Consider the following 27,164-nt stretch of genomic DNA (forward strand, 5'->3'; position numbering starts at 1 on the left):
CAAACTGAAAATGTAAAAATTCAATGGCAAAATTGCTGTCTTTTTCTACTCATTCACAAATAGTTAATGAATGTTATTAAATATGTACAGCAAAATGGAAGGCGTTTCAAATAGAAATCATGCTTCAAAAACAGTCAAATGAAAAATTATAATATATCCCTCCAGGTGTGACACTTGACATTTGCAGAGTGTCAAACCCCCCAGAAAATGTATAGATATGGCCGAAATAGCTCAGTTGGGAGAGCGTTAGACTGAAGATCTAAAGGTCCCTGGTCCAATCCCGGGTTTCGGCAAAATGCTTTTTCTTCACCGTTTACATTTTAAGGAGATATTAAACAAAGCACATGGACTGATCATGATCAAAAGGCCTAAAAATCTTAACTATCTACAGAAAACAAAATGTTAAAAATTTGAGAAACGGTAACTTTTTCCTTTTGAACACATGAATGTTTTTTAGTAATTTTTCCTCTGTTTTGTTTTATTTCAGATTGACTTAGCTGTAAGAGGATTAAAAGGTAACCTGATAGCTGAAACAGACAGCACTTATCAGACACTAGCTGAATGATTATAGTCAGCTTGTTTGACTTTGAAACACTGAGGCATTACTGAGACAAATGTCCTTAAAAAATATGCTGTGGACAAAGTCAAAAAGGCAAAAAACACAAGCTCCACACAGGTCCGTCATCTTTAATTTGAAATATAGGAGGTTTCTACTTTAATGGTGAGACAAAGCATCTACATATTTGACATTGCTCCAGTGAGTAGAGCCCACTTAAAAATGTATGGGTTGCTTGTCTCTGCAAGCAAAAGCTGGGCACTAAACTGGCGTACTTGCAATGCTGGATGGTTCAGAGTGAAAACACCTATAGGCTGACAATAGTAATTGCAGGTGTTGATTAACTCATTGTGCAAAATAATTTCTAAAATGTGGTCACTTTGGGAGGTTTTCTGCTGTTTTGGTACTCTGCAAATTTCATCTGCAAGGTATTCCTGCAAAATCTGCATTGCAAAACCCAAATAGGGCTCTTCCTTTCAAAGCCCTGCTGTGTGGCCAAACAGTAGTTTCTGAAGAAATGTGGTGCATCACCGCATTTGTGAGAAATCTAACATTTCTAATATCCAAACAAAATAAATGGAGGTTTAAAAATTAATGCAGACGAAAAGTACGCATATAAAAAATGTTATTTATTGACTTTTTTGGGGTGGTGTGACAAGTTTTTAATCACAAGGGATGGTAACATTTCTGCTGACTAGCATGGAAGGAGTTAAGTTCCAATTGCATATCGAAGTCAGGTTGGCCGAGCGGTCTAAGGCGCTGCGTTCAGTTCGCAGTCTTCCCTGGAGGCGTGGGTTCAAATCCCACTTCTGACATCAACATTTAATTTCAAGAAACTTTATCTTCATTTATTGATTAGATGAGGTCAAACAAAACTTAGTAATGTGGTTTTGAAAAATTTCCTGAGAGTCTTTGGAGTGAATCTGAATTTGTCCTCTCAAAAAAGAACTCTAGGAACATCAAACAGGTTTTTTTGTGCATATGTCTGTTGTTCTTTTGGCACTAGAAAAAGCCTTTGGACAGTCAATGAGGAGGGACTATTTCACCTCTTTGTGTTCTCTGTCCCTATTAGGGTAGGGAATCAACCTTCTAAAGTGCTGTCATGAAATATATCTAGAAACGGATTTGCTGGTAAGTCTACTTTCATAGTTTTCACCTCATACATCAATAGACCATAACGATACTTAATTAACAAAAACTTAACAAGTAGGTAATCATAGTTTAAAAAATGTGAAATGCCCATGTCCTTCTGACATGTTTCAGCACATTTTGGGACAAATGGTCTCACTTTTAACAATCAATAAAATATTTTCTCTAAATTTTTGTCTCTTTTTTGCTCCAATTGTTTGCATCTCATAAAAAATAAAACTTGATGTAACATTATGCATGCAAATTGTGTTTTATGTGCGACCATGACCTATTCTAGAAGCACAGGGTCAGAATTATACTGGTGCATGGAGACAAACTGAAAATGTAAAAATTCAATGGCAAAATTGCTGTCTTTTTCTACTCATTCACAAATAGTTAATGAATGTTATTAAATATGTACAGCAAAATGGAAGGCGTTTCAAATAGAAATCATGCTTCAAAAAACAGTCAAATGAAAAATTATAATATATCCCTCCAGGTGTGACACTTGACATTTGCAGAGTGTCAAACCCCCCAGAAAATGTATAGATATGGCCGAAATAGCTCAGTTGGGAGAGCGTTAGACTGAAGATCTAAAGGTCCCGGGTTTCGGCAAAATGCTTTTTCTTCACCGTTTACATTTTAAGGAGTTATTAAACAAAGCACATGGACTGATCATGATCAAAAGGCCTAAAAATCTTAACTATCTACAGAAAACAAAATGTTAAAAATTTGAGAAACGGTAACTTTTTCCTTTTGAACACATGAATGTTTTTTAGTAATTTTTCCTCTATTTTGTTTTATTTCAGATTGACTTAGCTGTAAGAGGATTAAAAGGTAACCTGATAGCTGAAAAAGACAGCACTTATCAGACACTAGCTGAATGATTATAGTCAGCTTGTTTGACTTTGAAACACTGAGGCATTACTGAGACAAATGTCCTTAAAAAATATGCTGTGGACAAAGTCAAAAAGGCAAAAAACACAAGCTCCACACAGGTCCATCATCTTTAATTTGAAATATAGGAGGTTTCTACTTTAATGGTGAGACAAAGCATCTACATATTTGACATTGCTCCAGTGAGTAGAGCCCACTTAAAAATGTATGGGTTGCTTGTCTCTGCAAGCAAAAGCTGGGCACTAAACTGGCATACTTGCAATGCTGGATGGTTCAGAGTGAAAACACCTATAGGCTGACAATAGTAATTGCAGGTGTTGATTAACTCATTGTGCAAAATAATTTCTAAAATGTGGTCACTTTGGGAGGTTTTCTGCTGTTTTGGTACTCTGCAAATTTCATCTGCAAGGTATTCCTGCAAAATCTGCATTGCAAAACCCAAATAGGGCTCTTCCTTTCAAAGCCCTGCTGTGTGGCCAAACAGTAGTTTCTGAAGAAATGTGGTGCATCACCGCATTTGTGAGAAATCTAACATTTCTAATATCCAAACAAAATAAATGGAGGTTTAAAAATTAATGCAGACGAAAAGTACGCATATAAAAAATGTTATTTATTGACTTTTTTGGGGTGGTGTGACAAGTTTTTAATCACAAGGGATGGTAACATTTCTGCTGACTAGCATGGAAGGAGTTAAGTTCCAATTGCATATCGAAGTCAGGATGGCCGAGCGGTCTAAGGCGCTGCGTTCAGTTCGCAGTCTTCCCTGGAGGCGTGGGTTCAAATCCCACTTCTGACATCAACATTTAATTTCAAGAAACTTTATCTTAATTTATTGATTAGATGAGGTCAAACAAAACTTAGTAATGTGGTTTTGAAAAATTTCCTGAGAGTCTTTGGAGTGAATCTGAATTTGTCCTCTCAAAAAAGAACTCTAGGAACATCAAACAGGTTTTTTGTGCATATGTCTGTTGTTCTTTTGGCACTAGAAAAATCCTTTGGACAGTCAATGAGGAGGGACTATTTCACCTCTTTGTGTTCTCTGTCCCTATTAGGGTAGGGAATCAACCTTCTAAAGTGCTGTCATGAAATATATCTAGAAACGGATTTGCTGGTAAGTCTACTTTCATAGTTTTCACCTCATACATCAATAGACCATAACGATACTTAATTAACAAAAACTTAACAAGTAGGTAATCATAGTTTAAAAAATGTGAAATGCCCATGTCCTTCTGACATGTTTCAGCACATTTTGGGACAAATGGTCTCACTTTTAACAATCAATAAAATATTTTCTCTAAATTTTTGTCTCTTTTTTGCTCCAATTGTTTGCATCTCATAAAAAATAAAACTTGATGTAACATTATGCATGCAAATTGTGTTTTATGTGCGACCATGACCTATTCTAGAAGCACAGGGTCAGAATTATACTGGTGCATGGAGACAAACTGAAAATGTAAAAATTCAATGGCAAAATTGCTGTCTTTTTCTACTCATTCACAAATAGTTAATGAATGTTATTAAATATGTACAGCAAAATGGAAGGCGTTTCAAATAGAAATCATGCTTCAAAAAACAGTCAAATGAAAAATTATAATATATCCCTCCAGGTGTGACACTTGACATTTGCAGAGTGTCAAACCCCCCAGAAAATGTATAGATATGGCCGAAATAGCTCAGTTGGGAGAGCGTTAGACTGAAGATCTAAAGGTCCCTGGTCCAATCCCGGGTTTCGGCAAAATGCTTTTTCTTCACCGTTTACATTTTAAGGAGATATTAAACAAAGCACATGGACTGATCATGATCAAAAGGCCTAAAAATCTTAACTATCTACAGAAAACAAAATGTTAAAAATTTGAGAAACGGTAACTTTTTCCTTTTGAACACATGAATGTTTTTTAGTAATTTTTCCTCTATTTTGTTTTATTTCAGATTGACTTAGCTGTAAGAGGATTAAAAGGTAACCTGATAGCTGAAACAGACAGCACTTATCAGACACTAGCTGAATGATTATAGTCAGCTTGTTTGACTTTGAAACACTGAGGCATTACTGAGACAAATGTCCTTAAAAAATATGCTGTGGACAAAGTCAAAAAGGCAAAAAACACAAGCTCCACACAGGTCCGTCATCTTTAATTTGAAATATAGGAGGTTTCTACTTTAATGGTGAGACAAAGCATCTACATATTTGACATTGCTCCAGTGAGTAGAGCCCACTTAAAAATGTATGGGTTGCTTGTCTCTGCAAGCAAAAGCTGGGCACTAAACTGGCATACTTGCAATGCTGGATGGTTCAGAGTGAAAACACCTATAGGCTGACAATAGTAATTGCAGGTGTTGATTAACTCATTGTGCAAAATAATTTCTAAAATGTGGTCACTTTGGGAGGTTTTCTGCTGTTTTGGTACTCTGCAAATTTCATCTGCAAGGTATTCCTGCAAAATCTGCATTGCAAAACCCAAATAGGGCTCTTCCTTTCAAAGCCCTGCTGTGTGGCCAAACAGTAGTTTCTGAAGAAATGTGGTGCATCACCGCATTTGTGAGAAATCTAACATTTCTAATATCCAAACAAAATAAATGGAGGTTTTAAAATTAATGCAGACGAAAAGTACGCATATAAAAAATGTTATTTATTGACTTTTTTGGGGTGGTGTGACAAGTTTTTAATCACAAGGGATGGTAACATTTCTGCTGACTAGCATGGAAGGAGTTAAGTTCCAATTGCATATCGAAGTCAGGATGGCTGAGTGGTCTAAGGCGCTGCGTTCAGGTCGCAGTCTTCCCTGGAGGCGTGGGTTCAAATCCCACTTCTGACATCAACATTTAATTTCAAGAAACTTTATCTTCATTTATTAATTAGATGAGGTCAAACAAAACTTAGTAATGTGGTTTTGAAAAATTTCCTGAGAGTCTTTGGAGTGAATCTGAATTTGTCCTCTCAAAAAAGAACTCTAGGAACATCAAACAGGTTTTTTTGTGCATATGTCTGTTGTTCTTTTGGCACTAGAAAAATCCTTTGGACAGTCAATGAGGAGGGACTATTTCACCTCTTTGTGTTCTCTGTCCCTATTAGGGTAGGGAATCAACCTTCTACAGTGCTGTCATGAAATATATCTAGAAACGGATTTGCTGGTAAGTCTACTTTCATAGTTTTCACCTCATACATCAATAGACCATAACGATACTTAATTAACAAAAACTTAACAAGTAGGTAATCATAGTTTAAAAAATGTGAAATGCCCATGTCCTTCTGACATGTTTCAGCACATTTTGGGACAAATGGTCTCACTTTTAACAATCAATAAAATATTTTCTCTAAATTTTTGTCTCTTTTTTGCTCCAATTGTTTGCATCTCATAAAAAATAAAACTTGATGTAACATTATGCATGCAAATTGTGTTTTATGTGCGACCATGACCTATTCTAGAAGCACAGGGTCAGAATTATACTGGTGCATGGAGACAAACTGAAAATGTAAAAATTCAATGGCAAAATTGCTGTCTTTTTCTACTCATTCACAAATAGTTAATGAATGTTATTAAATATGTACAGCAAAATGGAAGGCGTTTCAAATAGAAATCATGCTTCAAAAAACAGTCAAATGAAAAATTATAATATATCCCTCCAGGTGTGACACTTGACATTTGCAGAGTGTCAAACCCCCCAGAAAATGTATAGATATGGCTGAAATAGCTCAGTTGGGAGAGCGTTAGACTGAAGATCTAAAGGTCCCTGGTCCAATCCCGGGTTTCGGCAAAATGCTTTTTCTTCACCGTTTACATTTTAAGGAGATATTAAACAAAGCACATGGACTGATCATGATCAAAAGGCCTAAAAATCTTATCTATCTACAGAAAACAAAATGTTAAAAATTTGAGAAACGGTAACTTTTTCCTTTTGAACACATGAATGTTTTTTAGTAATTTTTCCTCTATTTTGTTTTATTTCAGATTGACTTAGCTGTAAGAGGATTAAAAGGTAACCTGATAGCTGAAACAGACAGCACTTATCAGACACTAGCTGAATGATTATAGTCAGCTTGTTTGACTTTGAAACACTGAGGCATTACTGAGACAAATGTCCTTAAAAAATATGCTGTGGACAAAGTCAAAAAGGCAAAAAACACAAGCTCCACACAGGTCCGTCATCTTTAATTTGAAATATAGGAGGTTTCTACTTTAATGGTGAGACAAAGCATCTACATATTTGACATTGCTCCAGTGAGTAGAGCCCACTTAAAAATGTAAGGGTTGCTTGTCTCTGCAAGCAAAAGCTGGGCACTAAACTGGCATACTTGCAATGCTGGATGGTTCAGAGTGAAAACACCTATAGGCTGACAATAGTAATTGCAGGTGTTGATTAACTCATTGTGCAAAATAATTTCTAAAATGTGGTCACTTTGGGAGGTTTTCTGCTGTTTTGGTACTCTGCAAATTTCATCTGCAAGGTATTCCTGCAAAATCTGCATTGCAAAACCCAAATAGGGCTCTTCCTTTCAAAGCCCTGCTGTGTGGCCAAACAGTAGTTTCTGAAGAAATGTGGTGCATCACCGCATTTGTGAGAAATCTAACATTTCTAATATCCAAACAAAATAAATGGAGGTTTAAAAATTAATGCAGACGAAAAGTACGCATATAAAAAATGTTATTTATTGACTTTTTTGGGGTGGTGTGACAAGTTTTTAATCACAAGGGATGGTAACATTTCTGCTGACTAGCATGGAAGGAGTTAAGTTCCAATTGCATATCGAAGTCAGGATGGCTGAGTGGTCTAAGGCGCTGCGTTCAGGTCGCAGTCTTCCCTGGAGGCGTGGGTTCAAATCCCACTTCTGACATCAACATTTAATTTCAAGAAACTTTATCTTCATTTATTGATTAGATGAGGTCAAACAAAACTTAGTAATGTGGTTTTGAAAAATTTCCTGAGAGTCTTTGGAGTGAATCTGAATTTGTCCTCTCAAAAAAGAACTCTAGGAACATCAAACAGGTTTTTTTGTGCATATGTCTGTTGTTCTTTTGGCACTAGAAAAATCCTTTGGACAGTCAATGAGGAGGGACTATTTCTCCTCTTTGTGTTCTCTGTCCCTATTAGGGTAGGGAATCAACCTTCTACAGTGCTGTCATGAAATATATCTAGAAACGGATTTGCTGGTAAGTCTACTTTCATAGTTTTCACCTCATACATCAATAGACCATAACGATACTTAATTAACAAAAACTTTACAAGTAGGTAATCATAGTTTAAAAAATGTGAAATGCCCATGTCCTTCTGACATGTTTCAGCACATTTTGGGACAAATGGTCTCACTTTTAACAATCAATAAAATATTTTCTCTAAATTTTTGTCTCTTTTTTGCTCCAATTGTTTGCATCTCATAAAAAATAAAACTTGATGTAACATTATGCATGCAAATTGTGTTTTATGTGCGACCATGACCTATTCTAGAAGCACAGGGTCAGAATTATACTGGTGCATGGAGACAAACTGAAAATGTAAAAATTCAATGGCAAAATTGCTGTCTTTTTCTACTCATTCACAAATAGTTAATGAATGTTAATAAATATGTACAGCAAAATGGAAGGCGTTTCAAATAGAAATCATGCTTCAAAAAACAGTCAAATGAAAAATTATAATATATCCCTCCAGGTGTGACACTTGACATTTGCAGAGTGTCAAACCCCCCAGAAAATGTATAGATATGGCCGAAATAGCTCAGTTGGGAGAGCGTTAGACTGAAGATCTAAAGGTCCCTGGTCCAATCCCGGGTTTCGGCAAAATGCTTTTTCTTCACCGTTTACATTTTAAGGAGATATTAAACAAAGCACATGGACTGATCATGATCAAAAGGCCTAAAAATTTTAACTATCTACAGAAAACAAAATGTTAAAAATTTGAGAAACAGTAACTTTTTCCTTTTGAACACATGAATGTTTTTTAGTAATTTTTCCTCTATTTTGTTTTATTTCAGATTGACTTAGCTGTAAGAGGATTAAAAGGTAACCTGATAGCTGAAACAGACAGCACTTATCAGACACTAGCTGAATGATTATAGTCAGCTTGTTTGACTTTGAAACACTGAGGCATTACTGAGACAAATGTCCTTAAAAAATATGCTGTGGACAAAGTCAAAAAGGCAAAAAACACAAGCTCCACACAGGTCCGTCATCTTTAATTTGAAATATAGGAGGTTTCTACTTTAATGGTGAGACAAAGCATCTACATATTTGACATTGCTCCAGTGAGTAGAGCCCACTTAAAAATGTATGGGTTGCTTGTCTCTGCAAGCAAAAGCTGGGCACTAAACTGGCATACTTGCAATGCTGGATGGTTCAGAGTGAAAACACCTATAGGCTGACAATAGTAATTGCAGGTGTTGATTAACTCATTGTGCAAAATAATTTCTAAAATGTGGTCACTTTGGGAGGTTTTCTGCTGTTTTGGTACTCTGCAAATTTCATCTGCAAGGTATTCCTGCAAAATCTGCATTGCAAAACCCAAATAGGGCTCTTCCTTTCAAAGCCCTGCTGTGTGGCCAAACAGTAGTTTCTGAAGAAATGTGGTGCATCACCGCATTTGTGAGAAATCTAACATTTCTAATATCCAAACAAAATAAATGGAGGTTTAAAAATTAATGCAGACGAAAAGTACGCATATAAAAAATGTTATTTATTGACTTTTTTGGGGTGGTGTGACAAGTTTTTAATCACAAGGGATGGTAACATTTCTGCTGACTAGCATGGAAGGAGTTAAGTTCCAATTGCATATCGAAGTCAGGATGGCCGAGCGGTCTAAGGCGCTGCGTTCAGTTCGCAGTCTTCCCTGGAGGCGTGGGTTCAAATCCCACTTCTGACATCAACATTTAATTTCAAGAAACTTTATCTTAATTTATTGATTAGATGAGGTCAAACAAAACTTAGTAATGTGGTTTTGAAAAATTTCCTGAGAGTCTTTGGAGTGAATCTGAATTTGTCCTCTCAAAAAAGAACTCTAGGAACATCAAACAGGTTTTTTAGTGCATATGTCTGTTGTTCTTTTGGCACTAGAAAAATCCTTTGGACAGTCAATGAGGAGGGACTATTTCACCTCTTTGTGTTCTCTGTCCCTATTAGGGTAGGGAATCAACCTTCTAAAGTGCTGTCATGAAATATATCTAGAAACGGATTTGCTGGTAAGTCTACTTTCATAGTTTTCACCTCATACATCAATAGACCATAACGATACTTAATTAACAAAAACTTTACAAGTAGGTAATCATAGTTTAAAAAATGTGAAATGCCCATGTCCTTCTGACATGTTTCAGCACATTTTGGGACAAATGGTCTCACTTTTAACAATCAATAAAATATTTTCTCTAAATTTTTGTCTCTTTTTTGCTCCAATTGTTTGCATCTCATAAAAAATAAAACTTGATGTAACATTATGCATGCAAATTGTGTTTTATGTGCGACCATGACCTATTCTAGAAGCACAGGGTCAGAATTATACTGGTGCATGGAGACAAACTGAAAATGTAAAAATTCAATGGCAAAATTGCTGTCTTTTTCTACTCATTCACAAATAGTTAATGAATGTTAATAAATATGTACAGCAAAATGGAAGGCGTTTCAAATAGAAATCATGCTTCAAAAAACAGTCAAATGAAAAATTATAATATATCCCTCCAGGTGTGACACTTGACATTTGCAGAGTGTCAAACCCCCCAGAAAATGTATAGATATGGCCGAAATAGCTCAGTTGGGAGAGCGTTAGACTGAAGATCTAAAGGTCCCTGGTCCAATCCCGGGTTTCGGCAAAATGCTTTTTCTTCACCGTTTACATTTTAAGGAGATATTAAACAAAGCACATGGACTGATCATGATCAAAAGGCCTAAAAATTTTAACTATCTACAGAAAACAAAATGTTAAAAATTTGAGAAACAGTAACTTTTTCCTTTTGAACACATGAATGTTTTTTAGTAATTTTTCCTCTATTTTGTTTTATTTCAGATTGACTTAGCTGTAAGAGGATTAAAAGGTAACCTGATAGCTGAAACAGACAGCACTTATCAGACACTAGCTGAATGATTATAGTCAGCTTGTTTGACTTTGAAACACTGAGGCATTACTGAGACAAATGTCCTTAAAAAATATGCTGTGGACAAAGTCAAAAAGGCAAAAAACACAAGCTCCACACAGGTCCGTCATCTTTAATTTGAAATATAGGAGGTTTCTACTTTAATGGTGAGACAAAGCATCTACATATTTGACATTGCTCCAGTGAGTAGAGCCCACTTAAAAATGTATGGGTTGCTTGTCTCTGCAAGCAAAAGCTGGGCACTAAACTGGCATACTTGCAATGCTGGATGGTTCAGAGTGAAAACACCTATAGGCTGACAATAGTAATTGCAGGTGTTGATTAACTCATTGTGCAAAATAATTTCTAAAATGTGGTCACTTTGGGAGGTTTTCTGCTGTTTTGGTACTCTGCAAATTTCATCTGCAAGGTATTCCTGCAAAATCTGCATTGCAAAACCCAAATAGGGCTCTTCCTTTCAAAGCCCTGCTGTGTGGCCAAACAGTAGTTTCTGAAGAAATGTGGTGCATCACCGCATTTGTGAGAAATCTAACATTTCTAATATCCAAACAAAATAAATGGAGGTTTAAAAATTAATGCAGACGAAAAGTACGCATATAAAAAATGTTATTTATTGACTTTTTTGGGGTGGTGTGACAAGTTTTTAATCACAAGGGATGGTAACATTTCTGCTGACTAGCATGGAAGGAGTTAAGTTCCAATTGCATATCGAAGTCAGGATGGCCGAGCGGTCTAAGGCGCTGCGTTCAGTTCGCAGTCTTCCCTGGAGGCGTGGGTTCAAATCCCACTTCTGACATCAACATTTAATTTCAAGAAACTTTATCTTAATTTATTGATTAGATGAGGTCAAACAAAACTTAGTAATGTGGTTTTGAAAAATTTCCTGAGAGTCTTTGGAGTGAATCTGAATTTGTCCTCTCAAAAAAGAACTCTAGGAACATCAAACAGGTTTTTTAGTGCATATGTCTGTTGTTCTTTTGGCACTAGAAAAATCCTTTGGACAGTCAATGAGGAGGGACTATTTCACCTCTTTGTGTTCTCTGTCCCTATTAGGGTAGGGAATCAACCTTCTAAAGTGCTGTCATGAAATATATCTAGAAACGGATTTGCTGGTAAGTCTACTTTCATAGTTTTCACCTCATACATCAATAGACCATAACGATACTTAATTAACAAAAACTTAACAAGTAGGTAATCATAGTTTAAAAAATGTGAAATGCCCATGTCCTTCTGACATGTTTCAGCACATTTTGGGACAAATGGTCTCACTTTTAACAATCAATAAAATATTTTCTCTAAATTTTTGTCTCTTTTTTGCTCCAATTGTTTGCATCTCATAAAAAATAAAACTTGATGTAACATTATGCATGCAAATTGTGTTTTATGTGCGACCATGACCTATTCTAGAAGCACAGGGTCAGAATTATACTGGTGCATGGAGACAAACTGAAAATGTAAAAATTCAATGGCAAAATTGCTGTCTTTTTCTACTCATTCACAAATAGTTAATGAATGTTATTAAATATGTACAGCAAAATGGAAGGCGTTTCAAATAGAAATCATGCTTCAAAAAACAGTCAAATGAAAAATTATAATATATCCCTCCAGGTGTGACACTTGACATTTGCAGAGTGTCAACCCCCCCAGAAAATGTATAGATATGGCCGAAATAGCTCAGTTGGGAGAGCGTTAGACTGAAGATCTAAAGGTCCCTGGTCCAATCCCGGGTTTCGGCAAAATGCTTTTTCTTCACCGTTTACATTTTAAGGAGATATTAAACAAAGCACATGGACTGATCATGATCAAAAGGCCTAAAAATCTTAACTATCTACAGAAAACAAAATGTTACAAATTTGAGAAACGGTAACTTTTTCCTTTTGAACACATGAATGTTTTTTAGTAATTTTTCCTCTATTTTGTTTTATTTCAGATTGACTTAGCTGTAAGAGGATTAAAAGGTAACCTGATAGCTGAAACAGACAGCACTTATCAGACACTAGCTGAATGATTATAGTCAGCTTGTTTGACTTTGAAACACTGAGGCATTACTGAGACAAATGTCCTTAAAAAATATGCTGTGGACAAAGTCAAAAAGGCAAAAAACACAAGCTCCACACAGGTCCGTCATCTTTAATTTGAAATATAGGAGGTTTCTACTTTAATGGTGAGACAAAGCATCTACATATTTGACATTGCTCCAGTGAGTAGAGCCCACTTAAAAATGTATGGGTTGCTTGTCTCTGCAAGCAAAAGCTGGGCACTAAACTGGCATACTTGCAATGCTGGATGGTTCAGAGTGAAAACACCTATAGGCTGACAATAGTAATTGCAGGTGTTGATTAACTCATTGTGCAAAATAATTTCTAAAATGTGGTCACTTTGGGAGGTTTTCTGCTGTTTTGGTACTCTGCAAATTTCATCTGCAAGGTATTCCTGCAAAATCTGCATTGCAAAACCCAAATAGGGCTCTTCCTTTCAAAGCCCTGCTGTGTGGCCAAACAGTAGTTTCTGAAGAAATGTGGTGCATCACCGCATTTGTGAGAAATCTAACATTTCTAATATCCAAACAAAATAAATGGAGGTTTAAAAATTAATGCAGACGAAAAGTACGCATATAAAAAATGTTATTTATTGACTTTTTTGGGGTGGTGTGACAAGTTTTTAATCACAAGGGATGGTAACATTTCTGCTGACTAGCATGGAAGGAGTTAAGTTCCTATTGCATATCGAAGTCAGGATGGCCGAGCGGTCTAAGGCGCTGCGTTCAGGTCGCAGTCTTCCCTGGAGGCGAGGGTTCAAATCCCACTTCTGACATCAACATTTAATTTCAAGAAACTTTATCTTCTTTTATTGATTAGATGAGGTCAAACAAAACTTAGTAATGTGGTTTTGAAAAATTCCCTGAGAGTCTTTGGAGTGAATCTGAATTTGTCCTCTCAAAAAAGAACTCTAGGAACATCAAACAGGTTTTTTTGTGCATATGTCTGTTGTTCTTTTGGCACTAGAAAAATCCTTTGGACAGTCAATGAGGAGGGACTATTTCACCTCTTTGTGTTCTCTGTCCCTATTAGGGTAGGGAATCAACCTTCTACAGTGCTGTCATGAAATATATCTAGAAACGGATTTGCTGGTAAGTCTACTTTCATAGTTTTCACCTCATACATCAATAGACCATAACGATACTTAATTAACAAAAACTTAACAAGTAGGTAATCATAGTTTAAAAAATGTGAAATGCCCATGTCCTTCTGACATGTTTCAGCACATTTTGGGACAAATGGTCTCACTTTTAACAATCAATAAAATATTTTCTCTAAATTTTTGTCTCTTTTTTGCTCCAATTGTTTGCATCTCATAAAAAATAAAACTTGATGTAACATTATGCATGCAAATTGTGTTTTATGTGCGACCATGACCTATTCTAGAAGCACAGGGTCAGAATTATACTGGTGCATGGAGACAAACTGAAAATGTAAAAATTCAATGGCAAAATTGCTGTCTTTTTCTACTCATTCACAAATAGTTAATGAATGTTATTAAATATGTACAGCAAAATGGAAGGCGTTTCAAATAGAAATCATGCTTCAAAAAACAGTCAAATGAAAAATTATAATATATCCCTCCAGGTGTGACACTTGACATTTGCAGAGTGTCAACCCCCCCAGAAAATGTATAGATATGGCCGAAATAGCTCAGTTGGGAGAGCGTTAGACTGAAGATCTAAAGGTCCCGGGTTTCGGCAAAATGCTTTTTCTTCACCGTTTACATTTTAAGGAGATATTAAACAAAGCACATGGACTGATCATGATCAAAAGGCCTAAAAATCTTAACTATCTACAGAAAACAAAATGTTAAAAATTTGAGAAACGGTAACTTTTTCCTTTTGAACACATGAATGTTTTTTAGTAATTTTTCCTCTATTTTGTTTTATTTCAGATTGACTTAGCTGTAAGAGGATTAAAAGGTAACCTGATAGCTGAAACAGACAGCACTTATCAGACACTAGCTGAATGATTATAGTCAGCTTGTTTGACTTTGAAACACTGAGGCATTACTGAGACAAATGTCCTTAAAAAATATGCTGTGGACAAAGTCAAAAAGGCAAAAAACACAAGCTCCACACAGGTCCGTCATCTTTAATTTGAAATATAGGAGGTTTCTACTTTAATGGTGAGACAAAGCATCTACATATTTGACATTGCTCCAGTGAGTAGAGCCCACTTAAAAATGTATGGGTTGCTTGTCTCTGCAAGCAAAAGCTGGGCACTAAACTGGCATACTTGCAATGCTGGATGGTTCAGAGTGAAAACACCTATAGGCTGACAATAGTAATTGCAGGTGTTGATTAACTCATTGTGCAAAATAATTTCTAAAATGTGGTCACTTTTGGAGGTTTTCTGCTGTTTTGGTACTCTGCAAATTTCATCTGCAAGGTATTCCTGCAAAATCTGCATTGCAAAACCCAAATAGGGCTCTTCCTTTCAAAGCCCTGCTGTGTGGCCAAACAGTAGTTTCTGAAGAAATGTGGTGCATCACTGCATTTGTGAGAAATCTAACATTTCTAATATCCAAACAAAATAAATGGAGGTTTAAAAATTAATGCAGACGAAAAGTACGCATATAAAAAATGTTATTTATTGACTTTTTTGGGGTGGTGTGACAAGTTTTTAATCACAAGGGATGGTAACATTTCTGCTGACTAGCATGGAAGGAGTTAAGTTCCAATTGCATAGCGAAGTCAGGATGGCCGAGCGGTCTAAGGCGCTGTGTTCAGGTCGCAGTCTTCCCTGGAGGCGTGGGTTTAAATCCCACTTCTGACATCAACATTTAATTTCAAGAAACTTTATCTTCATTTATTGATTAGATGAGGTCAAACAAAACTTAGTAATGTGGTTTTGAAAAATTTCCTGAGAGTCTTTGGAGTGAATCTGAATTTGTCCTCTCAAAAAAGAACTCTAGGAACATCAAACAGGTTTTTTTGTGCATATGTCTGTTGTTCTTTTGGCACTAGAAAAATCCTTTGGACAGTCAATGAGGAGGGACTATTTCACCTCTTTGTGTTCTCTGTCCCTATTAGGGTAGGGAATCAACCTTCTACAGTGCTGTCATGAAATATATCTAGAAACGGATTTGCTGGTAAGTCTACTTTCATAGTTTTCACCTCATACATCAATAGACCATAACGATACTTAATTAACAAAAACTTAACAAGTAGGTAATCATAGTTTAAAAAATGTGAAATGCCCATGTCCTTCTGACATGTTTCAGCACATTTTGGGACAAATGGTCTCACTTTTAACAATCAATAAAATATTTTCTCTAAATTTTTGTCTCTTTTTTGCTCCAATTGTTTGCATCTCATAAAAAATAAAACTTGATGTAACATTATGCATGCAAATTGTGTTTAATGTGCGACCATGACCTATTCTAGAAGCACAGGGTCAGAATTATACTGGTGCATGGAGACAAACTGAAAATGTAAAAATTCAATGGCAAAATTGCTGTCTTTTTCTACTCATTCACAAATAGTTAATGAATGTTATTAAATATGTACAGCAAAATGGAAGGCGTTTCAAATAGAAATCATGCTTCAAAAAACAGTCAAATGAAAAATTATAATATATCCCTCCAGGTGTGACACTTGACATTTGCAGAGTGTCAAACCCCCCAGAAAATGTATAGATATGGCCGAAATATCTCAGTTGGGAGAGCGTTAGACTGAAGATCTAAAGGTCCCTGGTCCAATCCCGGGTTTCGGCAAAATGCTTTTTCTTCACCGTTTACATTTTAAGGAGATATTAAACAAAGCACATGGACTGATCATGATCAAAAGGCCTAAAAATCTTAACCATCTACAGAAAACAAAATGTTAAAAATTGGAAAAACGGTAACTTTTTCCTTTTGAACACATGAATGTTTTTTAGTAATTTTTCCTCTATTTTGTTTTATTTCAGATTGACTTAGCTGTAAGAGGATTAAAAGGTAACCTGATAGCTGAAACAGACAGCACTTATCAGACACTAGCTGAATGATTATAGTCAGCTTGTTTGACTTTGAAACACTGAGGCATTACTGAGACAAATGTCCTTAAAAAATATGCTGTGGACAAAGTCAAAAAGGCAAAAAACACAAGCTCCACACAGGTCCGTCATCTTTAATTTGAAATATAGGAGGTTTCTACTTTAATGGTGAGACAAAGCATCTACATATTTGACATTGCTCCAGTGAGTAGAGCCCACTTAAAAATGTATGGGTTGCTTGTCTCTGCAAGCAAAAGCTGGGCACTAAACTGGCATACTTGCAATGCTGGATGGTTCAGAGTGAAAACACCTATAGGCTGACAATAGTAATTGCAGGTGTTGATTAACTCATTGTGCAAAATAATTTCTAAAATGTGGTCACTTTTGGAGGTTTTCTGCTGTTTTGGTACTCTGCAAATTTCATCTGCAAGGTATTCCTGCAAAATCTGCATTGCAAAACCCAAATAGGGCTCTTCCTTTCAAAGCCCTGCTGTGTGGCCAAACAGTAGTTTCTGAAGAAATGTGGTGCATCACTGCATTTGTGAGAAATCTAACATTTCTAATATCCAAACAAAATAAATGGAGGTTTAAAAATTAATGCAGACGAAAAGTACGCATATAAAAAATGTTATTTATTGACTTTTTTGGGGTGGTGTGACAAGTTTTTAATCACAAGGGATGGTAACATTTCTGCTGACTAGCATGGAAGGAGTTAAGTTCCAATTGCATAGCGAAGTCAGGATGGCCGAGCGGTCTAAGGCGCTGTGTTCAGGTCGCAGTCTTCCCTGGAGGCGTGGGTTTAAATCCCACTTCTGACATCAACATTTAATTTCAAGAAACTTTATCTTCATTTATTGATTAGATGAGGTCAAACAAAACTTAGTAATGTGGTTTTGAAAAATTTCCTGAGAGTCTTTGGAGTGAATCTGAATTTGTCCTCTCAAAAAAGAACTCTAGGAACATCAAACAGGTTTTTTTGTGCATATGTCTGTTGTTCTTTTGGCACTAGAAAAATCCTTTGGACAGTCAATGAGGAGGGACTATTTCACCTCTTTGTGTTCTCTGTCCCTATTAGGGTAGGGAATCAACCTTCTACAGTGCTGTCATGAAATATATCTAGAAACGGATTTGCTGGTAAGTCTACTTTCATAGTTTTCACCTCATACATCAATAGACCATAACGATACTTAATTAACAAAAACTTAACAAGTAGGTAATCATAGTTTAAAAAATGTGAAATGCCCATGTCCTTCTGACATGTTTCAGCACATTTTGGGACAAATGGTCTCACTTTTAACAATCAATAAAATATTTTCTCTAAATTTTTGTCTCTTTTTTGCTCCAATTGTTTGCATCTCATAAAAAATAAAACTTGATGTAACATTATGCATGCAAATTGTGTTTAATGTGCGACCATGACCTATTCTAGAAGCACAGGGTCAGAATTATACTGGTGCATGGAGACAAACTGAAAATGTAAAAATTCAATGGCAAAATTGCTGTCTTTTTCTACTCATTCACAAATAGTTAATGAATGTTATTAAATATGTACAGCAAAATGGAAGGCGTTTCAAATAGAAATCATGCTTCAAAAAACAGTCAAATGAAAAATTATAATATATCCCTCCAGGTGTGACACTTGACATTTGCAGAGTGTCAAACCCCCCAGAAAATGTATAGATATGGCCGAAATAGCTCAGTTGGGAGAGCGTTAGACTGAAGATCTAAAGGTCCCTGGTCCAATCCCGGGTTTCGGCAAAATGCTTTTTCTTCACCGTTTACATTTTAAGGAGATATTAAACAAAGCACATGGACTGATCATGATCAAAAGGCCTAAAAATCTTAACTACAGAAAACAAAATGTTAAAAATTTGAAAAACGGTAACTTTTTCCTTTTGAACACATGAATGTTTTTTAGTAATTTTTCCTCTATTTTGTTTTATTTCAGATTGACTTAGCTGTAAGAGGATTAAAAGGTAACCTGATAGCTGAAACAGACAGCACTTATCAGACACTAGCTGAATGATTATAGTCAGCTTGTTTGACTTTGAAACACTGAGGCATTACTGAGACAAATGTCCTTAAAAAATATGCTGTGGACAAAGTCAAAAAGGCAAAAAACACAAGCTCCACACAGGTCCGTCATCTTTAATTTGAAATATAGGAGGTTTCTACTTTAATGGTGAGACAAAGCATCTACATATTTGACATTGCTCCAGTGAGTAGAGCCCACTTAAAAATGTATGGGTTGCTTGTCTCTGCAAGCAAAAGCTGGGCACTAAACTGGCATACTTGCAATGCTGGATGGTTCAGAGTGAAAACACCTATAGGCTGACAATAGTAATTGCAGGTGTTGATTAACTCATTGTGCAAAATAATTTCTAAAATGTGGTCACTTTGGGAGGTTTTCTGCTGTTTTGGTACTCTGCAAATTTCATCGGCAAGGTATTCCTGCAAAATCTGCATTGCAAAACCCAAATAGGGCTCTTCCTTTCAAAGCCCTGCTGTGTGGCCAAACAGTAGTTTCTGAAGAAATGTGGTGCATCACCGCATTTGTGAGAAATCTAACATTTCTAATATCCAAACAAAATAAATGGAGGTTTAAAAATTAATGCAGACGAAAAGTACGCATATAAAAAATGTTATTTATTGACTTTTTTGGGGTGGTGTGACAAGTTTTTAATCACAAGGGATGGTAACATTTCTGCTGACTAGCATGGAAGGAGTTAAGTTCCAATTGCATATCGAAGTCAGGATGGCCGAGCGGTCTAAGGCGCTGCGTTCAGGTCGCAGTCGTCCCTGGACTTCTGACATCAACATTTATTTTCAAGAAACTTTATCTTCATTTATTGATTAGATGAGGTCAAACAAAACTTAGTAATGTGGTTTTGAAAAATTTCCTGAGAGTCTTTGGAGTGAATCTGAATTTGTCCTCTCAAAAAAGAACTCTAGGAACATCAAACAGGTTTTTTTGTGCATATGTCTGTTGTTCTTTTGGCACTAGAAAAATCCTTTGGACAGTCAATGAGGAGGGACTATTTCACCTCTTTGTGTTCTCTGTCCCTATTAGGGTAGGGAATCAACCTTCTACAGTGCTGTCATGAAATATATCTAGAAACGGATTTGCTGGTAAGTCTACTTTCATAGTTTTCACCTCATACATCAATAGACCATAACGATACTTAATTAACAAAAACTTAACAAGTAGGTAATCATAGTTTAAAAAATGTGAAATGCCCATGTCCTTCTGACATGTTTCAGCACATTTTGGGACAAATGGTCTCACTTTTAACAATCAATAAAATATTTTCTCTAAATTTTTGTCTCTTTTTTGCTCCAATTGTTTGCATCTCATAAAAAATAAAACTTGATGTAACATTATGCATGCAAATTGTGTTTTATGTGCGACCATGACCTATTCTAGAAGCACAGGGTCAGAATTATACTGGTGCATGGAGACAAACTGAAAATGTAAAAATTCAATGGCAAAATTGCTGTCTTTTTCTACTCATTCACAAATAGTTAATGAATGTTATTAAATATGTACAGCAAAATGGAAGGCGTTTCAAATAGAAATCATGCTTCAAAAAACAGTCAAATGAAAAATTATAATATATCCCTCCAGGTGTGACACTTGACATTTGCAGAGTGTCAAACCCCCCAGAAAATGTATAAATATGGCCGAAATAGCTCAGTTGGGAGAGCGTTAGACTGAAGATCTAAAGGTCCCTGGTCCAATCCCGGGTTTCGGCAAAATGCTTTTTCTTCACCGTTTACATTTTAAGGAGATATTAAACAAAGCACATGGACTGATCATGATCAAAAGGCCTAAAAATCTTAACTATCTACAGAAAACAAAATGTTAAAAATTTGAGAAACGGTAACTTTTTCCTTTTGAACACATGAATGTTTTTTAGTAATTTTTCCTCTATTTTGTTTTATTTCAGATTGACTTAGCTGTAAGAGGATTAAAAGGTAACCTGATAGCTGAAACAGACAGCACTTATCAGACACTAGCTGAATGATTATAGTCAGCTTGTTTGACTTTGAAACACTGAGGCATTACTGAGACAAATGTCCTTAAAAAATATGCTGTGGACAAAGTCAAAAAGGCAAAAAACACAAGCTCCACACAGGTCCGTCATCTTTAATTTGAAATATAGGAGGTTTCTACTTTAATGGTGAGACAAAGCATCTACATATTTGACATTGCTCCAGTGAGTAGAGCCCACTTAAAAATGTATGGGTTGCTTGTCTCTGCAAGCAAAAGCTGGGCACTAAACTGGCATACTTGCAATGCTGGATGGTTCAGAGTGAAAACACCTATAGGCTGACAATAGTAATTGCAGGTGTTGATTAACTCATTGTGCAAAATAATTTCTAAAATGTGGTCACTTTGGGAGGTTTTCTGCTGTTTTGGTACTCTGCAAATTTCATCTGCAAGGTATTCCTGCAAAATCTGCATTGCAAAACCCAAATAGGGCTCTTCCTTTCAAAGCCCTGCTGTGTGGCCAAACAGTAGCTTCTGAAGAAATGTGGTGCATCACCGCATTTGTGAGAAATCTAACATTTCTAATATCCAAACAAAATAAATGGAGGTTTAAAAATTAATGCAGACGAAAAGTACGCATATAAAAAATGTTATTTATTGACTTTTTTGGGGTGGTGTGACAAGTTTTTAATCACAAGGGATGGTAACATTTCTGCTGACTAGCATGGAAGGAGTTAAGTTCCAATTGCATATCGAAGTCAGGATGGCCGAGCGGTCTAAGGCGCTGCGTTCAGGTGGCAGTCTCTGTTAAAAATTTGAGAAACGGTAACTTTTTCCTTTTGAACACATGAATGTTTTTTAGTAATTTTTCCTCTATTTTGTCGCAGTCGCAGGTCACAGTCTTCCCTGGAGGCGTGGGTTCAAATCCCACTTCTGACATCAACATTTAATTTCAAGAAACTTTATCTTCATTTATTGATTAGATGAGGTCAAACAAAACTTAGTAATGTGGTTTTGAAAAATTTCCTGAGAGTCTTTGGAGTGAATCTGAATTTGTCCTCTCAAAAAAGAACTCTAGGAACATCAAACAGGTTTTTTTGTGCATATGTCTGTTGTTCTTTTGGCACTAGAAAAATCCTTTGGACAGTCAATGAGGAGGGACTATTTCACCTCTTTGTGTTCTCTGTCCCTATTAGGGTAGGGAATCAACCTTCTACAGTGCTGTCATGAAATATATCTAGAAACGGATTTGCTGGTAAGTCTACTTTCATAGTTTTCACCTCATACATCAATAGACCATAACGATACTTAATTAACAAAAACTTAACAAGTAGGTAATCATAGTTTAAAAAATGTGAAATGCCCATGTCATTCTGACATGTTTCAGCACATTTTGGGACAAATGGTCTCACTTTTAACAATCAATAAAATATTTTCTCTAAATTTTTGTCTCTTTTTTGCTCCAATTGTTTGCATCTCATAAAAAATAAAACTTGATGTAACATTATGCATGCAAATTGTGTTTTATGTGCGACCATGACCTATTCTAGAAGCACAGGGTCAGAATTATACTGGTGCATGGAGACAAACTGAAAATGTAAAAATTCAATGGCAAAATTGCTGTCTTTTTCTACTCATTCACAAATAGTTAATGAATGTTATTAAATATGTACAGCAAAATGGAAGGCGTTTCAAATAGAAATCATGCTTCAAAAAACAGTCAAATGAAAAATTATAATATATCCCTCCATGTGTGACACTTGACATTTGCAGAGTGTCAAACCCCCCAGAAAATGTATAGATATGGCCGAAATAGCTCAGTTGGGAGAGCGTTAGACTGAATATCTAAAGGTCCCTGGTCCAATCCCGTGTTTTGGCAAAATGCTTTTTCTTCACCGTTTACATTTTAAGGAGATATTAAACAAAGCACATGGACTGATCATGATCAAAAGGCCTAAAAATCTTAACTATCTACAGAAAACAAAATGTTAAAAATTTGAGAAACGGTAACTTTTTCCTTTTGAACACATGAATGTTTTTTAGTAATTTTTCCTCTATTTTGTTTTATTTCAGATTGACTTAGCTGTAAGAGGATTAAAAGGTAACCTGATAGCTGAAACAGACAGCACTTATCAGACACTAGCTGAATGATTATAGTCAGCTTGTTTGACTTTGAAACACTGAGGCATTACTGAGACAAATGTCCTTAAAAAATATGCTGTGGACAAAGTCAAAAAGGCAAAAAACACAAGCTCCACACAGGTCCGTCATCTTTAATTTGAAATATAGGAGGTTTCTACTTTAATGGTGAGACAAAGCATCTACATATTTGACATTGCTCCAGTGAGTAGAGCCCACTTAAAAATGTATGGGTTGCTTGTCTCTGCAAGCAAAAGCTGGGCACTAAACTGGCATACTTGCAATGCTGGATGGTTCAGAGTGAAAACACCTATAGGCTGACAATAGTAATTGCAGGTGTTGATTAACTCATTGTGCAAAATAATTTCTAAAATGTGGTCACTTTGGGAGGTTTTCTGCTGTTTTGGTACTCTGCAAATTTCATCTGCAAGGTATTCCTGCAAAATCTGCATTGCAAAACCCAAATAGGGCTCTTCCTTTCAAAGCCCTGCTGTGTGGCCAAACAGTAGTTTCTGAAGAAATGTGGTGCATCACCGCATTTGTGAGAAATCTAACATTTCTAATATCCAAACAAAATAAATGGAGGTTTAAAAATTAATGCAGACGAAAAGTACGCATATAAAAAATGTTATTTATTGACTTTTTTGGGGTGGTGTGACAAGTTTTTAATCACAAGGGATGGTAACATTTCTGCTGACTAGCATGGAAGGAGTTAAGTTCCAATTGCATATCGAAGTCAGGATGGCCGAGCGGTCTAAGGCGCTGCGTTCAGGTCGCAGTCGTCCCTGGACTTCTGACATCAACATTTATTTTCAAGAAACTTTATCTTCATTTATTGATTAGATGAGGTCAAACAAAACTTAGTAATGTGGTTTTGAAAAATTTCCTGAGAGTCTTTGGAGTGAATCTGAATTTGTCCTCTCAAAAAAGAACTCTAGGAACATCAAACAGGTTTTTTTGTGCATATGTCTGTTGTTCTTTTGGCACTAGAAAAATCCTTTGGACAGTCAATGAGGAGGGACTATTTCACCTCTTTGTGTTCTCTGTCCCTATTAGGGTAGGGAATCAACCTTCTAAAGTGCTGTCATGAAATATATCTAGAAACGGATTTGCTGGTAAGTCTACTTTCATAGTTTTCACCTCATACATCAATAGACCATAACGATACTTAATTAACAAAAACTTAACAAGTAGGTAATCATAGTTTAAAAAATGTGAAATGCCCATGTCCTTCTGACATGTTTCAGCACATTTTGGGACAAATGGTCTCACTTTTAACAATCAATAAAATATTTTCTCTAAATTTTTGTCTCTTTTTTGCTCCAATTGTTTGCATCTCATAAAAAATAAAACTTGATGTAACATTATGCATGCAAATTGTGTTTTATGTGCGACCATGACCTATTCTAGAAGCACAGGGTCAGAATTATACTGGTGCATGGAGACAAACTGAAAATGTAAAAATTCAATGGCAAAATTGCTGTCTTTTTCTACTCATTCACAAATAGTTAATGAATGTTATTAAATATGTACAGCAAAATGGAAGGCGTTTCAAATAGAAATCATGCTTCAAAAAACAGTCAAATGAAAAATTATAATATATCCCTCCAGGTGTGACACTTGACATTTGCAGAGTGTCAAACCCCCCAGAAAATGTATAAATATGGCCGAAATAGCTCAGTTGGGAGAGCGTTAGACTGAAGATCTAAAGGTCCCTGGTCCAATCCCGGGTTTCGGCAAAATGCTTTTTCTTCACCGTTTACATTTTAAGGAGATATTAAACAAAGCACATGGACTGATCATGATCAAAAGGCCTAAAAATCTTAACTATCTACAGAAAACAAAATGTTAAAAATTTGAGAAACGGTAACTTTTTCCTTTTGAACACATGAATGTTTTTTAGTAATTTTTCCTCTATTTTGTTTTATTTCAGATTGACTTAGCTGTAAGAGGATTAAAAGGTAACCTGATAGCTGAAACAGACAGCACTTATCAGACACTAGCTGAATGATTATAGTCAGCTTGTTTGACTTTGAAACACTGAGGCATTACTGAGACAAATGTCCTTAAAAAATATGCTGTGGACAAAGTCAAAAAGGCAAAAAACACAAGCTCCACACAGGTCCGTCATCTTTAATTTGAAATATAGGAGGTTTCTACTTTAATGGTGAGACAAAGCATCTACATATTTGACATTGCTCCAGTGAGTAGAGCCCACTTAAAAATGTATGGGTTGCTTGTCTCTGCAAGCAAAAGCTGGGCACTAAACTGGCATACTTGCAATGCTGGATGGTTCAGAGTGAAAACACCTATAGGCTGACAATAGTAATTGCAGGTGTTGATTAACTCATTGTGCAAAATAATTTCTAAAATGTGGTCACTTTGGGAGGTTTTCTGCTGTTTTGGTACTCTGCAAATTTCATCTGCAAGGTATTCCTGCAAAATCTGCATTGCAAAACCCAAATAGGGCTCTTCCTTTCAAAGCCCTGCTGTGTGGCCAAACAGTAGCTTCTGAAGAAATGTGGTGCATCACCGCATTTGTGAGAAATCTAACATTTCTAATATCCAAACAAAATAAATGGAGGTTTAAAAATTAATGCAGACGAAAAGTACGCATATAAAAAATGTTATTTATTGACTTTTTTGGGGTGGTGTGACAAGTTTTTAATCACAAGGGATGGTAACATTTCTGCTGACTAGCATGGAAGGAGTTAAGTTCCAATTGCATATCGAAGTCAGGATGGCCGAGCGGTCTAAGGCGCTGCGTTCAGGTGGCAGTCTCTGTTAAAAATTTGAGAAACGGTAACTTTTTCCTTTTGAACACATGAATGTTTTTTAGTAATTTTTCCTCTATTTTGTCGCAGTCGCAGGTCATAGTCTTCCCTGGAGGCGTGGGTTCAAATCCCACTTCTGACATCAACATTTAATTTCAAGAAACTTTATCTTCATTTATTGATTAGATGAGGTCAAACAAAACTTAGTAATGTGGTTTTGAAAAATTTCCTGAGAGTCTTTGGAGTGAATCTGAATTTGTCCTCTCAAAAAAGAACTCTAGGAACATCAAACAGGTTTTTTTGTGCATATGTCTGTTGTTCTTTTGGCACTAGAAAAATCCTTTGGACAGTCAATGAGGAGGGACTATTTCACCTCTTTGTGTTCTCTGTCCCTATTAGGGTAGGGAATCAACCTTCTACAGTGCTGTCATGAAATATATCTAGAAACGGATTTGCTGGTAAGTCTACTTTCATAGTTTTCACCTCATACATCAATAGACCATAACGATACTTAATTAACAAAAACTTAACAAGTAGGTAATCATAGTTTAAAAAATGTGAAATGCCCATGTCATTCTGACATGTTTCAGCACATTTTGGGACAAATGGTCTCACTTTTAACAATCAATAAAATATTTTCTCTAAATTTTTGTCTCTTTTTTGCTCCAATTGTTTGCATCTCATAAAAAATAAAACTTGATGTAACATTATGCATGCAAATTGTGTTTTATGTGCGACCATGACCTATTCTAGAAGCACAGGGTCAGAATTATACTGGTGCATGGAGACAAACTGAAAATGTAAAAATTCAATGGCAAAATTGCTGTCTTTTTCTACTCATTCACAAATAGTTAATGAATGTTATTAAATATGTACAGCAAAATGGAAGGCGTTTCAAATAGAAATCATGCTTCAAAAAACAGTCAAATGAAAAATTATAATATATCCCTCCATGTGTGACACTTGACATTTGCAGAGTGTCAAACCCCCCAGAAAATGTATAGATATGGCCGAAATAGCTCAGTTGGGAGAGCGTTAGACTGAATATCTAAAGGTCCCTGGTCCAATCCCGTGTTTTGGCAAAATGCTTTTTCTTCACCGTTTACATTTTAAGGAGATATTAAACAAAGCACATGGACTGATCATGATCAAAAGGCCTAAAAATCTTAACTATCTACAGAAAACAAAATGTTAAAAATTTGAGAAACGGTAACTTTTTCCTTTTGAACACATGAATGTTTTTTAGTAATTTTTCCTCTATTTTGTTTTATTTCAGATTGACTTAGCTGTAAGAGGATTAAAAGGTAACCTGATAGCTGAAACAGACAGCACTTATCAGACACTAGCTGAATGATTATAGTCAGCTTGTTTGACTTTGAAACACTGAGGCATTACTGAGACAAATGTCCTTAAAAAATATGCTGTGGACAAAGTCAAAAAGGCAAAAAACACAAGCTCCACACAGGTCCGTCATCTTTAATTTGAAATATAGGAGGTTTCTACTTTAATGGTGAGACAAAGCATCTACATATTTGACATTGCTCCAGTGAGTAGAGCCCACTTAAAAATGTATGGGTTGCTTGTCTCT

General features: G+C 35.9%; 15 non-coding genes across 15 annotated transcripts; all 15 read left to right on the plus strand.

Moving 5' to 3' along the window:
• Window positions 1-220: 220 nt before the first annotated feature.
• Window positions 221-293, plus strand: TRNAF-GAA (transfer RNA phenylalanine (anticodon GAA)). The gene has a single exon. It is a non-coding gene; the product is annotated as a tRNA-Phe (tRNA).
• Window positions 294-3,294: 3,001 nt separating this feature from the next.
• On the plus strand, window positions 3,295-3,377 carry TRNAL-CAG (transfer RNA leucine (anticodon CAG)). The gene has a single exon. It is a non-coding gene; the product is annotated as a tRNA-Leu (tRNA).
• Window positions 3,378-4,243: 866 nt separating this feature from the next.
• Window positions 4,244-4,316, plus strand: TRNAF-GAA (transfer RNA phenylalanine (anticodon GAA)). Its single transcript has one exon. It is a non-coding gene; the product is annotated as a tRNA-Phe (tRNA).
• Window positions 4,317-5,311: 995 nt separating this feature from the next.
• Window positions 5,312-5,394, plus strand: TRNAL-CAG (transfer RNA leucine (anticodon CAG)). Its single transcript has one exon. It is a non-coding gene; the product is annotated as a tRNA-Leu (tRNA).
• A 1,935-nt stretch (window positions 5,395-7,329) lies between these two features.
• Window positions 7,330-7,412, plus strand: TRNAL-CAG (transfer RNA leucine (anticodon CAG)). Its single transcript has one exon. It is a non-coding gene; the product is annotated as a tRNA-Leu (tRNA).
• Window positions 7,413-8,279: 867 nt separating this feature from the next.
• Window positions 8,280-8,352, plus strand: TRNAF-GAA (transfer RNA phenylalanine (anticodon GAA)). Its single transcript has one exon. It is a non-coding gene; the product is annotated as a tRNA-Phe (tRNA).
• Window positions 8,353-9,347: 995 nt separating this feature from the next.
• TRNAL-CAG (transfer RNA leucine (anticodon CAG)) lies at window positions 9,348-9,430 on the plus strand. The gene has a single exon. It is a non-coding gene; the product is annotated as a tRNA-Leu (tRNA).
• An 867-nt stretch (window positions 9,431-10,297) lies between these two features.
• Window positions 10,298-10,370, plus strand: TRNAF-GAA (transfer RNA phenylalanine (anticodon GAA)). Its single transcript has one exon. It is a non-coding gene; the product is annotated as a tRNA-Phe (tRNA).
• A 995-nt stretch (window positions 10,371-11,365) lies between these two features.
• On the plus strand, window positions 11,366-11,448 carry TRNAL-CAG (transfer RNA leucine (anticodon CAG)). The gene has a single exon. It is a non-coding gene; the product is annotated as a tRNA-Leu (tRNA).
• An 867-nt stretch (window positions 11,449-12,315) lies between these two features.
• Window positions 12,316-12,388, plus strand: TRNAF-GAA (transfer RNA phenylalanine (anticodon GAA)). Its single transcript has one exon. It is a non-coding gene; the product is annotated as a tRNA-Phe (tRNA).
• Window positions 12,389-15,389: 3,001 nt separating this feature from the next.
• TRNAL-CAG (transfer RNA leucine (anticodon CAG)) lies at window positions 15,390-15,472 on the plus strand. The gene has a single exon. It is a non-coding gene; the product is annotated as a tRNA-Leu (tRNA).
• A 1,935-nt stretch (window positions 15,473-17,407) lies between these two features.
• On the plus strand, window positions 17,408-17,490 carry TRNAL-CAG (transfer RNA leucine (anticodon CAG)). The gene has a single exon. It is a non-coding gene; the product is annotated as a tRNA-Leu (tRNA).
• An 867-nt stretch (window positions 17,491-18,357) lies between these two features.
• TRNAF-GAA (transfer RNA phenylalanine (anticodon GAA)) lies at window positions 18,358-18,430 on the plus strand. Its single transcript has one exon. It is a non-coding gene; the product is annotated as a tRNA-Phe (tRNA).
• A 1,922-nt stretch (window positions 18,431-20,352) lies between these two features.
• Window positions 20,353-20,425, plus strand: TRNAF-GAA (transfer RNA phenylalanine (anticodon GAA)). The gene has a single exon. It is a non-coding gene; the product is annotated as a tRNA-Phe (tRNA).
• A 4,043-nt stretch (window positions 20,426-24,468) lies between these two features.
• Window positions 24,469-24,541, plus strand: TRNAF-GAA (transfer RNA phenylalanine (anticodon GAA)). Its single transcript has one exon. It is a non-coding gene; the product is annotated as a tRNA-Phe (tRNA).
• The last annotated feature ends 2,623 nt before the right edge of the window (window positions 24,542-27,164 follow it).

The sequence above is a fragment of the Dendrobates tinctorius genome, unplaced genomic scaffold, assembly GCF_039654945.1.
Source record: "Dendrobates tinctorius isolate UK_male_01 unplaced genomic scaffold, ASM3965494v1 ptg000300l, whole genome shotgun sequence".
NCBI lineage: Eukaryota > Metazoa > Chordata > Amphibia > Anura > Dendrobatidae > Dendrobates > Dendrobates tinctorius.